Here is a 13,920-nt window from a genome sequence, read left to right on the forward strand (position 1 = left end):
ATTATAAATAGTAGCTCACAACCAAGATAGATAGGGACAAACTATTGGAGTGGTTGTAGTGTAATTGGTATTAGTTTATCTTGACTATTAAATTATATTATTACACTTTATGTGTATTGAGCAGGACTGTTTGAAGTCGTTTGATTTATACTGACTATATAATCGAACTAGACCTCAGTTATTATGGATGTGCATGCTCTTAATCCCTATATAATAATAAGCACATATACTTAGTATGTATTTCTTTAATTCATCAAAGGGTGAGATTTATTCGTTAAATCAAAAAGCCCGATGAGTTGGGAGATAATGCTATGTATATGGTGTGTTGTTGATTATAGAAGAAAATTGTGCCCTAATATTTAGGCTGATGATGTCCCCTTGAGGAGCTCATAAGGATTATCATATAAATCTTGCAAGTGGACTTAGTTTCGCATGATAATAAAGTTGAGTGATATTACTCTCGGAATAAGAAGTTAATTAATTGAGTTGTCAGTAATTCAATTAATTAACGGACATACAATATCTTAAACACAGGGAGATTAATGCACTCATGATAAGAAGGAGCCCATATTACAATATGAGATTGGTGAGATAGTTCAATAATAACACTTTAGTGGTATGGATTATTATTGATGGACTTGAGTTGAGTGTTCAGGGAGAACACAGGAAGCCCAAGCCCATAAGGAGGCCAAAACCAATTCCTCCTCTAGGTCCCTGCTGTAGCCTCTGGATAAAGTCTCGTATCCACCTAAGAGAATTCCGTAAGAATTTTGGTTAAGAAATTCTGTTAAGAATTTCAGAAATTTCGTTAAGAATTTTTCTTATGAAAAATTCTGTTAAGAATTGATGTTAAGAAATTCTGTTAAGAATTTTCTTTATGAAATTCTATTAAGAATTCTATTTTTTCTAAATCCTAAATAAAATTTTGTTATGATTTTTTCATAGAAATTTTGTTAAGAAAATAACAAAACTTAATTAAGAAATTTTGTTAAGAAATTAATGAAATTTTATTAAGAGATTTTAACAAAATTTAGTTGAGAAAATTTATTAATAAACTAACAAAATCTTATCAAGAGATTTTATTAGATTTTTTCTAACTAAATCTGAATAAGAAAATTTGTTAGATTTTTTTTCTAATTTTTCTAAGATGACAAAGCTATAAAAGGGGAGGATAGGGAGAGGCAAAGGGACAATCTTAATCCTTGTTTCTTAACTTCTAAAGGCCGGCTCCTTCCCATTCATCTTCTTCCTTCCTTCCTTGCTAGGGATAGCGCCTATAGCAAGGATCCATTTTCTCCCTTCCTTCCTTGCTACGGTCGGTGCCCATAGCAAGGATCCATCTTCTCCCTTCCTTCCTTGCTAGGGCTGGTGCCCATAGCAAGCATCCATCTTCTCTTTTCCTTCATCGCTAGGGCTGGCGCCCAAGTGGTGAGGAAGAAGAAGGGGAAAAGGAAGAGGAAGAAGAAGAAGAAGAGGAAGAGGAAGAGGAAGAAGAAGAGGAGTTTCTTCTCTTTTCCTCTTTGGCCGATTCTCTTTAAGTATCTTCCTTCTCCTAACTTTAGGTGGCACCACCTTTTAAGGATTGTTTCCTTTGATGGGGTCGGCACCAAAAGAAGAGAGGAGAGGATAGGAAGAGAAGAAGAGAAAGAAGAAAGAAGAGAAAGAAGAAGAAAGCTTCTACCTTGAGTTCTTGCCATCGGATTGGAAGATTGGAAAAAAGAATTAGAAGGAATTGGGTGGAGTCATCTTGGTAGATCATCGCCCACACGACGTCCAAGAAGAGGAGAGGAATACAACAGAAGATCAAGAAGTCTTCAGGTATATACAATCATCTACACAACTTACAAAGAAGAAAGGTACAACTACTTCATTCTGTTACATAGTTGTTATTGTTTTCTTTGTATGGATCCTGAATACCAACACAAGAGCCCAATGATCTTAAGCATCGATCAAGCACATGGTTGATCGAATATGAGGGTTGCTTGAAAAGAATCCGTCTCCAAAAAATTTTTGTCTGGCAAAATTAAACGGAATGGAATTTCAAGTTACTAACACTATCTACCTACTATAATGTGAAAATACCATAGTAACTTAGATTATACTCCGAATGAACAATCTCTCGTTCCGTTGTGCCTCTGCTCGTGTCCTGCCTCCGGACCCAACTGTTGATCCCTTTGGATAGAAGAAGAAGGTTGATTCTGATCTTGCGAAGGCTGGTATAGCAGGGTCGAGGGTTGATTAGGCAGTGATGGGTATTGCTGGGGTGGGGGTACAGATTGATACTCGCTCCTCACTTGAGACTATAACTGATACAGTTGTGGTTGTGGAACAGACGGGGTAAGTGGGGGATTTTGGTGTTGGTACTGCTGAAATCTCTGTGGACTTCTCTGATACCGAGACTATGGAGGTCGGGGCGCAGGTTGAGCCTGTTAAGATTGTGATCCTCCTGCTCGATGTTGTGCCCTCAAAGTACAATCTCTCTGTAGATGTCTTGGTAATTTACAGTAGAAACATATGCTACTATTCAGTGAACATTCTGTTGCTGTATGATTTAGTGCTCCACATCGAAAACACTTCACGTGTATCTGGTCTCACTGTGCTGGAATTGGGTGATTAAACCCTTGTGATACCTTGGGCACTTTTTGTGGCCGGGAAGACTCGCTAGTCGTATCTTGGTCACGGGATCGACGACTTTGACTCTGCGGTGATATTCGTGAGGTCTGTCGACTAGCTTCTTTTTCTTGGGAGATTTGTTGCTGAGTTACCTCAATCATTATAGCTCGGTCTAGTGCTTCCCGATAAGTAGTAACAAGGAGTCAAGCCATCTTGGCCCGAATATACGCTGTGAGTCCCTGTGTAAAGTGAAACATACGATTATAGTCTTGAGCTACAACATGTGGGCAAAATTTCGCAAGTCGACTAAACTCTGCATTGTAGTCCAGAACGCTTCGGTCACCTTGCTTGAGATTCATGAATTCTTGACGTCGAGCAATACAAAATGCTTCAGGAAAATAGTCTCTTGAACGTCTCCTTGAATAACTGCTAAGAGATAATCTAATCTTCGAAAACAGTCTGCTACATCTCCCACCATGTGGCTGCCTGCCCTCTAAAATGATATGCAGCTAGCTCTATCTTCTTTGTGTCAGAACAGGACATGTATCCAAATGTACGCTCAATATCTCTTAACCAGGTATGCGCCACCCAAGGGTCTGTGGCTCCATGGAATAGGGTAAAATGATCCCTTGCGGAACTCGCAAGGAAAAGGGATACGAGCCTTCTCCATGATAATAGCTGGTGTAGGGGTGACTAAGTTGGTCGGATCAGCTTCCACAGGATTTGGTCGTCCCTCAGGAAGACCACCAACCCCAATACTGGGATCAATCTGAGCCTCTGGTATCATCTTCGGTGGGGAGAGTGGTGCTTCATGCAACCCCTGATTGACCTTCTGGTGTAGGGGTGACTAGAAATTGTACGAAAAATGCAAAGGCAGCTCTGCTGACGTGTACGACCACGTCCTCGACATAAAGTACTCTTAAACAAAATAAACCAAACTGACAAACTGTACGACAATGTCTCTAAGCGACTCTAAAGAAACTCACTGAACTAGGGTAATACCGAATCTGTGCTTGCAAAATTAGAGACCAATGAATGTAGACAGTTAGCCAAAGACTAAGTGGGTAATCAGAAAAGATGTGCATGAACTTAATATTATTTAAGAAGCCAAAGAAACAGAGTAGATCATAAGTTATTATCTTAACCGTAAGTTCTTCACATTGTTCTCCGTGTATACACAATATAAATACATATGTACTTACCATTATCTTCTATTATTATTGTCTAGAATCAGATCACATTTTTAGGTATGAATTTCTTTTCTCAACTTGATTATCATTTATTATCATCAATGGTGATAAATCATCTCAATCTTTATTGTTTAATCAGACTATAGATTATCTCAACTCAATTATGATCAATTTAATCAAGTTATATATATATATATATATCATCATCTGTCTAATCTTCAACATGATTAAAGTCAGTGTCAACATTTTATTTAATCAATCAGGAGCCAACATCATCAGATAATAATAGCTCATATATAGGATAACAACCTATAGCTTTCTCATAATTTATTGTCGCATACATTATCTAACGTATGGGCTAAAGAGCCCTCATCGGTGAAAGACAAGATAAACACTGACCGTGACCTTTGCTCTACCACAATAATATGTGAGTGGTCAAGTGCTCAGGACCGAGGGCTACATCACGCCACCACTACCCAAGTGTACGGTCCCTTGACCGAAGACTACATCACGCCACCAATCCTCAGGTGTACGGTCCCTGGACCGAGGGCTGCATCATGCTACCACTCCTCAGGTGTACGGTCCATGTCACATCCCGGGAGGCCGTCCGAAAAATTTTGGCAGCATCTCCCTAGTAACTATGATAATTCCCCTGAATACATGCATAAATACACAGCCACAAGCGACCGGAAATAGGACTACACATCCAATAAACACACACAACTACTAACATATATGAAGTAAGGCCTACACGGCCACACAACCACAATACCATGTATACTAACCAACATAAATCAATTTTACGTAACGAAAACATCGTAAAACTACCAAAACGAATACTCACAATGCAAATCCAACACAACTACAGAAATATAATAAATCCAACACAACCACAATCCCACCATAAATACATGTCCTCGGAAAACCAAACATAATCGTAAGAAAACCACTACCAACAACCTCCTAATGTGAGACTGCAGCAGTCGACCAAAACTCCAAGCTCCAAATATCCTATCTGCTACCTGGGGAGAAAATAGAACAACCCCAGGGTCTGGGTAGTGAGCATTAGATGCTGAGTGGGTATAAGAAGAAGTGAATGAAAAAGTATCAACAGGAATGACTAAGTGGCAGACCAAGTAAATATGTATAGAAGAAGTAAACACTAGACAACAAGTAATAAGTGTCAACAGATAGCGAAAGTCATGGTAATCGAACATGGCATATTAACTGATGAATAAAGGAGAGGAATATAGTGCAACAGGTATATATAACAGGTATATATGATCATGTATGTAATGTCATCCAACTGCAATAATCATAGCAAATATGTGCAACACACGTAAACATATGAGTAAATTAAACTATATAATAATCCTACCAACGAATGCATGTAAAAAGACACGACAACCATCGCAAACAAATGCAAGTCTCTGTCTGCACTCTACTTTCCCCAGTCACTCTTTTAGAGCTCAGTGAACTGAGGGGTCAGACAAGACATACTGCACAAACTCCAACAACTGACCACTAGTAATCTAGTGGGGAGCGGCAGTTAACAGGAGGGCTATATAGCCAGTCCTGGTAGCACCCAACAATAGTGCACATATGCTCTCGCCACTGAATCTCACCACAACACGGTGACGGCCAAGAGCCAACAAGAACAGCCAACAATGCTGTCCACAATAACTACTACTAAGTATGATGTATGATGATCATCCCAACATTTAATAACTACAATGAATCAGTATGTTCAACAGGAGTTAAGAGGAGTCAACATGGTTAGTAGTATAACAGTTAAGAATTACCTACAGTAAATAGGTCAATTGAAGGTCATACTACAGGTATTAAGCACCGAATACTACGGGTATCAGCATAATGAGTTTTACAAATAACTAAAGTATCAAAATAGCAAAGGTAGATCCTCATAAGGTCAAACAGCAAGTTCCAAGTATGAATATCAACGGTATCATTTAAATAACTATGTCAAATACAGGAAGGGCAACAGAGTAGATAAAATTGAAATAAGACATGCACTGAAAATGGACCTGTATTAACCAGATACAAAGTACCCACCTGAATCAGACGAACGCCGATAAAGAACCTTCAAATACGAAACTCCGTATAAGCAAGAACAAGTCAATGTCCTGTAATTTACAACTTAACACACTAAATACATTATTGTATTATAATAAAGTACATTCTAACTTAATATTTAGGTTGATCCACCCCTCCCCTTAACTATCACCTATTAATTAGTTAATCCAACTAACTAATAATTAAATCTGTAGTAAACTAATTGCTTAATTACATTTTAAATCATCCGGTTCAAATTCTAAAACAACTCCAACTAACTTCCAATTAACTCCCCTTAATACAACTCAGTTATTTTAATGTAAGCTAACCCCATGGCTATCTTGTGAGGAAGACAATCGAAAATTTGCAATTTACAACTACTAGGGGAGCTATTAATTACTAACTCTTCTGCAAAAGGAGGAATCCACCACCTAAGCGGCCCCACACGATCGGCCCCCCGACCATTTGTGAGGAGGTAAATCGGGAAACTGCAGTTGGTCACGATGCAGGAGGGTATTACCTTGCTTCGCCAGGATTCGAACCCTTGCCCTCTTCTGAAACTCTGCTACGTCGTAACCAACTCAGCTAACTCAATTAATACTTAATTGATATGTTCTAATCAATTATTAATCTAATTAATACTTCAATTAACCCTCCCAAATTAAACTTACCTAATTATCGAATAAGCAGATTAACCCTAAATATTAATTTGATTAAACTTAATCAATTAACTACTCATTACTTATCTAACTTAATGAGGTGGTTACCAAACTAATTAATCAATGAACTAATTAAAGGAATTAATTACTAACTATCAACTAATTAACAACTATTAAACTGATTACTAATCCAATTAAACTAGATTAATTATCTTAATTAATCACATATCATTTGTTTAAGCCCTAATTAATCAAATAATCATAATCAAATAAATCACTCAATAAACCTTTACTATTTACCTCGGCCGGCGGCAGGGCTGAGGAGGGGATTGACGGCACGAGAGGCATGGTGCTGGTCGGCGAGGACAGCGACGACTCTGGCAGAGCTCCGGCGTTCTTCTTCACGCGGTCGTAGCAAGCGGTGCGGCGTCGGCCAAATAAAGGGGCGGTGATGTCAATCCGTGTGGTGGCATCAGGCAGAGAGGGATCGCGAAATCAGAGAAGAGAGGGAGGAGGTGAACGGCTTGGGCTTCGCCTCTTGCTTCTCCGGCGGATGGCGAAGGGCGTGGCGGCGGCCGGGCAGGGGTTGGCTTGATTGTCTCCACGCGACGACAAAAAAATGGAAACAAGATCCGGTTAGGGTTTTCGGCCATCCTCTTATAGCCCTTGCCGGTGCGAGAAAATCGACGGCAGATGCGGTCAACAGGCGCGCGGTCGCGGTTCATGCGGGAGGAAAAAGGCGCAGTTATAACGAGGAGTGCACAGTAGTTTTAAATTGGGGTTAAGATTTGGGTTAAACCGGATTAAGTTTATTAAACTAAACCCGATTAAATTTTTATTTCGCTTGGTTCACTAACCAAACGATCTCTGATTTGACCCAAACTAATTTTGTTGGGTTCGTTTTTGCAAGACGAATCTTTTCATCCATTTTATTTTACCAAAACCTATTCCAGAACGAATCAAATCAAGTTGGTTCATTTGATTTCAACTGATCCACTAAAATAAAATGAAATAAAAGTAAGAATAAAATAAAATAAAATCAAAATTCTTGGTATCTTACATTCTCCCCCACTAATAAAAATTTAGTCCCCAAATTTTCTATCTACGTATTATAATGTCAAAATATCCTACTCCTTAAATCATGTCCCGAGAAACATGTCCATCGGTCCGCTGTGCTTTCTCTCGTGTGATGGCATATGCACGACCAACCTCGGCACTAGACGGCTGTATAGCGGCCTGAGAGGAAACAGGCCCCCATTCTGTAGGAATCTGATTCTGAGGTGTAGATGTCGTCTGTTGATCATAACGAGGATGTACGCTGTAAGAAGTCGATGCTGCTAGTGGTTGCTGCTGCACCGGAGTTGTCTCATAACAGATCTCTAGCTGGGACTCTTCTGGTAATACTATATACTCTCTTTCCTGAATCTGATACATACGTCTTGAAGATGGTAGAGGTCTCTGCTGCTGAGGTGCTCTGTATCTCGTTGGTACACTCTGCTGTCACGGTTGTGTGGATCGTCCTCCAACAACAGGAGTATCTGTGCGCTCCCACTGGGCTCTTCGAGGGCAGTCACCGATCATGTGACCAGATTGTTTACAATAATAGCAAACAGCCTGATTGGATGGACAATCCAACACTCGATGCCTGTCAGATCCATAGCGATAACATTTCTTCTCCGAAATCTCCTTTCGCTGGGACCCACTCGAAGATCCCGTAGGATATTTACCTTTCTGTCGTCTAGAGGAGTCCTGTGTCCCGAATTCCTAAGTTGGCCTCTTCTGACCAGAAGTCTGTGAACTCGGGCCCTTCAATTTTTCTGCGTCTCTCTCATGCGTAAGCTGCTGCTGGGTATACTTAATGATCAGAGCTCAATCTAGGGCCTATCTAAAGGTACTGATAGGGCAACTAGACATCTTTAAGCGGATATACGGAGCTAAACCCTACGTAAAGTGGAACAGTTGATCCTTATCCTGAGTCACCATATGAGGGCAGAACTCTACAAGTCTGGAAAACTCTACATGATAATCCGTAACTGATCGCTCCCTCTGCTTCAGATTCATAAACTCTTGATGTTGTGTCTGACAGGATGCGTCTGAGAAGTACTGCCTCTCAAAAGCCTCTCGAAAGAATGTCTAAGATGAAACTCGCTCTCTGTGTATAGTCTGCTGAGTCTCCCACCATGTGACAGCCTAATCACGTAGGTGATATATTGCCAGCTCGACCCTCTCTGCCTCCGTGCAGGAGATATAAGCAATGTGTCTGACAGAATCTTCAATCAGGAGCTTGCGAGCCATGGGTCAGATCCCCATAGAATAGTGTCAATCGATCCTTGACAGTCTTTGCCAGTATCGGTATACGGCTTAAATCTACAGTCATGCTCACTGGAGCCGGTACCAGATCAGACAAAGGTGTCTCTGGAGCTCGAGGACTCTACCCAACTGTAGGAATACGAGTAGGCTCCTGATGAACCATATCCTCCTCGGAAACTTCCGAGTCTACAAACCTAGCAGGTCGTCTCCGTGGTCGACCACGTCTACGATTTCCAAGGTCCATAATATCACTTGGTATATGTACAACTACTATAAATTTCTAGAACAAGAGATAACTGTGCTAGAACTTTACTTACAATTTGCTTGGAGGGTTCGTGCCACTGTCTGTCCATCACACATCTAGGATCGAGTACACAAAACTTGATAAAATCGATATGATGACAAATTCGACGAGATGAATGTTAGTGAGAGCCCTAGAGCCAATCATGTGATGATTGTTGTATGGACTCATTGTATCATATTTCTATATATGAATAAAGACATTTCTTTATGATTATTATACTTACTTGTATTGGTGTCAAATAACTAAATATAATAGCGTCCTTGAGTAGAAGGTTCACATCTATATCAATCGATTGGTTGAATCGATAGTGAGACGATATAGAGAACACTACTCTTAATGATTCCTAGTCAAGTATTAATATTCAAGGACAATGTTAATGCGATGAGACTAGCATGTAGGTCAACTCGATGACTTGATCTCACAAGTCATGGATATGAGATATCAAGTTGACACATGTGTATGTATTGGAGAATGTATACTGAATTACCCGCCATGAGAAAGTATCATAGATCGTTATATGAGTGTCATATACTTTCTCATGTGACTATTAGTCCTTGGACCTGAAGTCACCATGGTTCCCTACATAAGGAGTTGCATACTTTGGCTTCATCAAATGTCATCCGTAAAAGGATGGACTATAAAGGCGATTATTGGGTATGTAACAAATTATGTGGAGGGATGTGAGTGATGTAGATGAGATCTATCCCTCCTATATGACGGGAGTGATATCATAGTTCTTGATAGAGTGAGACGACTAAGTGCATGGCCACGCCCAAATGAGTCAATATGAGATGTTGAGCTCATTTGATTAGAGTGAGTCTAATTAGAGTTCAAGACATAGATTGATTAGAGGATGACATGGTCTATGCCTCGATTGATTAATCTTGATATCAAGGATAGAAGGGCATGGTCACATATTGTGAGAGTCACAATTAGTAGTCACTATGGTGATGTTGGATCTCAACATTCTTGTAACTTGGCTAACAATGATATGTTGCTAGATACCGCTCATTGTTTATGTTTCTAAATTGGTTTAGAAGCATTGCCAACGTTACAAGAACCTATAGGGTCACACATAAAGGGCAATTAGATGGAGATTAGGTTCATATGATGAACCAAGAAGATTCATGTGATGAACCAAATTGGATTAAATGTAATCCAAATTAGACTAATCAAGTTGATTTGATCAACTTTGGGAGATAGGAAGTCAAGTTTGATTTAACTTGAGAAGGAAGATTCATGGTCAAGTTTGACTTGACTTGACTTTATGCCACCTCATGGTCAAGTTTGACTTGACCAAATGACACTTCATGGTGATGTGACATAAGTGTTGGCCAATGATGGTGCTCCACATCATCAAGATATGACACCTCATGGGGGTTACCAAGAGTTGTAACTCTTGGCATTAAATGAGTTGTGTAACCCCCCTTTTGTTCTTGATGTGGCCGGCCACTTAAGTGTGACATTTAATTTCATTCAAGGGGATTTTTCCTTCTTCTTCCTTGAGTTTTTCCTTCTCCTCTCCCTCTCCTCCCTTGGCCGAAACCTTCAAGGAGTGCTAGCACAACTCAAGAGGTTTCTTCTCCGTCGATTTGTCTGTGTGGATACGTATAGAGGGGTGTACACTTGACACCCTCGAGATCCGACGATCAAAAGGACGAGTGGGATACGCGAATGGCTCGCTTCAAGGGTAAATTCGTTACATGTAGATGTAAGAATAATTGTATAAACATGTATAAGATTTTTTTATTCTTCGCACGGATCCATGGCCAGGTTTCCGGGGTTTTCGCAACGCAAAAAGTGGTTTTTGCGGCCCGAAAAATCCAACAATGAAATGATAAGTCACAGAGACTACGAATACGCAATACATCCGACGATCGATCCGTCCGATAATGAAAACGAACAAAAACGCAACGCTAAATCCAACGGAAACCAAAAATGGACTCAAATGCAACCGTAAATGCAACGAAAATCCCACAAACACTAACTTAAATGAACCTAAGCTCTGATACCACTAAATTGGTATCAGATAGGCTACCATGCAACGAAAATCCGAAAACTCTACATGGACCGTAAAACTACGCACTGATACCACTAAATTGGTATCAGATAGACTCAAAATGCAACAATAAATCCGACAGAAACCTAACCTGCTCTGATACCACTAAATTGTCACGTCCCGGGAGGCCGTCCGAAAAATTTTAGCAGCATCTCCCCAGTAACTATGATAATTCCCCTGAATACATGAATAAATACACAGCTACAAGCGGTCGGAAATAAGACTACACGTCCAATAAACACACACAACTACCAACATATATGAAGTAAGGCCTACACGGCCACACAACCACAATACCATGCATACTAACCAACATATATCAATTTTGCGTAACGGAAACATCGTAAAAACACCAAAACGAATACTCATAATGCAAATCTAACACAACTACAGAAATATAATAAATCCAACACAACCACAATCCCACCATAAATACATGTCCTTGGAAAACCAAACATAATCGTAAGAAAACCACTACCAACAACCTCCTGATGTGAGACAGCAGCAATCAACCGAAACTCCAAGCTCTAAATATCCTATCTGCTACCTAGGGAGAAAATAAAACAACCCCAGGGTTTGGGTAGTGAGCAATAGATACTCAGTGGGTATAAGAAGAAGTGCATGAAAAAGTATCAACAGGAATGACTAAGTGTGCAGACCAAGTAAATATGTATAGAAGAAGTAAACACTAGACAACAAGTAATAAGTGTCAACAGATAGCGAAAGTCATGGTAATCGAACATGGCATATTAATTGATGAATAAAGGAGAGGAATATAGTGCAACAGGTATAGATAACAAGTATATATGATCATGTATGTAATGTCATCCAACTGCAACAATCATAGCAAATATGTGCAACACACGTAAACATGAGTAAATTAAACTATATAATAATCCTACCAACGAATGCATGTAAAAAGACATGACAACCATCGCAAACAAATGCAAGTCTCTGTCCGCACTCTGCTTTCCCTAGTCACTCTTCTAGAGCTCAGTGAACTGAGGGGCCAGACAAGACATACTGCACAAACTCTAACAACCGACCACTAGTAATTTGGTGGGGAGCAGAGGGCTATATACAAGTCTTGGTGGCACCCAACAATAGTGCGCATATGCTCTCGCCACTGAATCTCACAACAACACGATGACGACCAAGAGTAACAAGAACAGCCAACAATGCTGTCCACAACAACTACTACTAAGTATGGATGTATGATAATCATCTCAACATGTAATAACTACGATAAATTAGTATGTTCAACAGGAGTTAAGAGGAGTCAACATGGTCAGTAGTATAACAGTTAAGAATTCCCTACAGTAGATAGGTCAATTGAAGGTCATACTACAGGTATTAAGCACCGAATACTACGGGTATCAGTATAATGAGTTTTACAAATAACTAAAGTATCAACATAGCAAAGGTAGATCCTCATAAGGTCAAACAACAAGATTCAACCATGAATATCAACGGTATCATTTAAATAACTACGTCAAATACAGGAAGGGCAACAGAGTAGATAAAACTGAAATAAGACATGCACTGAAAATGGACATGTATTGACTAGATACAGGGTACCCACCTGAATCAAATGAACGTCGATAAAGAACCTTCAAATACGAAACTCCGTATAAGCAAGAACAAGTCAACGTCCTGCAATTTACAACTTAACACACTAAATACTTTATTGTATTATAATAAAGTACATTCTAACTTAATATTTAGGTTGATCCACCCCTCCCCTTAACTATGACCTATTAATTAGTTAATCCAACTAACTAATAATTAAATCTGTAGTAAACTAATTGCTTAATTACATTTTAAATCATCCAGTTCAAATTCTAAAACAACTCCAACTAACTTCCTATTAACTCCCGTTAATACAACTCGGTTATTTTAATGTAAGCTAACCCCATGGCTATCTTGTGAGGAAGATAATCGAAAATTTACAATTTACAACTACTAGGGGAGCTATTAATTACTAACTCAATTAATACATAATTGATATGTTCTAATCAATTATTAATCTAATTAATACTTCAATTAACCCTCCCAAATTAAACTTAAATAATTATCGAATAAGCAGATTAACCCTAAATATTAATTTGATTAAACTTAATCAATTAACTACTCATTACTTATCTAACTTAATGAGGTGGTTACCAAACTAATTAATCAATGAACTAATTAAAGGAATTAATTACTAACTATCAACTAATTAACAACCATTAAACTGATTACTAATCCAATTAAACTAGATTAATTATCTTAATTAATCACATATCATTTGTTTAAGCCCTAATTAATCAACTAATCGTAATCAAATAAATCACTCAATAAACCTTTACTAATTTACCTCGGCCGGCAATAGGGTTGAGGAGGGGATCGACGGCGCGGGAGGCATGGTGCTAGTCAGCGGGGACAACGGCGGCTCTGGCAGAGCTCCGGCGTTCTTCTTCACGCGGTGGCAGCAAGCGATTCAGCGGCGGAGTGGCGTCGGCCATATAAAGGGGTGGCGGTGGCGGTCCGTGTGGTGGCGTCAGGCAGAGAGGGATCACAAAATCAGAGAAGAGAGGGAGGAGGTGAACGGCTAGGGCTTCGCCTCTTGCTTCTCCGGCGGATGGCGAAGGGCGCGATGGCGGTCGGGCAGCGGCTGGCTTGATTGTTTCCACGCGATGACAACAAAACCGGCGGTGGACGCGGTAAACAGGCACG

General features: G+C 39.7%; 1 pseudogene; it reads right to left on the bottom strand.

Annotated features, from left to right (window-relative positions):
* Positions 1-2,096: 2,096 nt before the first annotated feature.
* On the bottom strand, positions 2,097-6,880 carry LOC141829133 (uncharacterized; annotated as a pseudogene).
* Between the last annotated feature and the right edge of the window lie 7,040 nt (positions 6,881-13,920).

Source organism: Curcuma longa, chromosome 5 (genome assembly GCF_044706935.1).
Source record: "Curcuma longa cultivar G26 ecotype Majalengka, Jawa Barat chromosome 5, ITB_CL_G26_1.1, whole genome shotgun sequence".
In the NCBI taxonomy this organism is placed as follows: Eukaryota; Viridiplantae; Streptophyta; class Magnoliopsida; order Zingiberales; family Zingiberaceae; genus Curcuma; species Curcuma longa.